Genomic DNA, 1,795 nt, shown 5'->3' on the forward strand with positions numbered 1-1,795 from the left:
CATATTTCACACATACGAAAACTCATAATCCTTGTCTGTAATGAACTTATCTTATAGTTATCATATGCAATTCAATACCATATTTATGTTACTGAACATTTACATTTCTTGTTTTGTTCACAATGTGGAGTTGCTTTACAAAACATGACTTCTTGAGTGGGTAGACTGTTTTTTTTTTTTTAGTTAGTTATCAAGACATATAGTACCTTAGGATAAAGTGTTCACTTTGTTATGATGGACCTTGCAACTGTACTTATGTATTTTATGCAATTTTCTTATCTGTATTTTTAATTACCAAATTTTTGTATATTAATTCAGACCAGGCACAGATATTACCTCGAAATTATGCCTGACATTTTTAGTTTACAATATACACAACAAAACTTCCATAAGGTAAAAGGTGTAACTGCTTTCCATGCTGATTTTTTTTTTTTTTGTGTTATACACTCTACAGGAAAGTTTTTTTGTTTGAGTGGTAATTACGGTATTCAGGATTAAAATTTGGCAAGGTGTTCCATTTCATGATTGTACGTGACATATAGTCTGTCCCTAGAAAAAAGTTCATATTTTTTAATAGTTCATTTACCTTTGATTATGCTGTTGAAAATATAATTTTTTGTCTATATAAAACCATGGTATTAATGAAAAGGATTTATCATGATTATTTTTAGTGTTTGCCATTTAAAGGCATTTCTTTTTTATGTGGAGTGATTGATATATGAGGCACTAACTCAAACAAAACTCCTATCAGAGATTAAAAGTGGCTTATTAGATACTAAGCAAGCATTTCTGTAAGAGGGTGTATATTACAATAATTGATGAGGGAATATATATATATATGTATGTATGTATGTATGTATGTATGTATGTATGTATGTATGTATGTATGTATGTACCCCCCCCCCCCCCACACACACACACACACAGAGTTAGTGAGTGTGAGATTGAGAAAGTGAGTGTGAGAGTGTGAGAGCATGGAGTGGGAGAGTGGGAGTGAGTGTGAGTTTGAGAGAGAGTGTGAGAGAGTTATAGTGAGAGTGTGAGTGAGTGATAGTGAGAGTGTGAGTGAGTGATAGTGACAGTGTGAGTGAGTGGCAGTGTGAGTGAATGACAGTGGAGTGAATAACAGTGTGAGTGAATGACAGTGTGAGTGAATGACAGTGTGAGTGAATGACAGTGTGAGTGAATGACAGTGTGAGTGAATGACAGTGTGAGTGAATGACAGTGTTAATGAATGACAATGTGAGTGAGTGACAGTGTGAGTATGATTTAAAGTGAGAGTGTGAGTGATTGACAGTGTGAGTATGAGTTAAAGTGAAAATGTGAGTGAATGACAGTGTGAGTGAATGACCGTGTAAGTGAATGACTGTGTGAGTGAATGGCAGTGTGAGTGAGTGACAGTGTCAGTATGAGTTAAAGTGAGAATGTGAGTGAATGACAGTGTGAGTGTATGACAGTGTGAGTGAATGACAGTGTGAGTGAATGACAGTGTGAGTGAATGACAGTGTGAGTGAGTGACAGTGTGAGTGAATGACAGTGTGAGTGAGTGACAGTGTGAGTGAGTGCCAGTGTGAGTGAGTGACAGTGTGAGTGAGTGACAGTGTCAGTATGAGTTAAAGTGAGAATGTGAGTGAATGACAGTGTGAGTGTATGACAGTGTGAGTGAATGACAGTGAGTGAATGACAGTGTGAGTGAATGACAGTGTGAGTGAGTGACAGTGTGAGTGAGTAACAGTGTGAGTGAGTGACAGTGTGAGTGAGTGACAGTGTGAGTGAGTGACAGTGTGAGTGAATG

Source organism: Penaeus chinensis, chromosome 6 (genome assembly GCF_019202785.1).
Source record: "Penaeus chinensis breed Huanghai No. 1 chromosome 6, ASM1920278v2, whole genome shotgun sequence".
In the NCBI taxonomy this organism is placed as follows: Eukaryota; Metazoa; Arthropoda; class Malacostraca; order Decapoda; family Penaeidae; genus Penaeus; species Penaeus chinensis.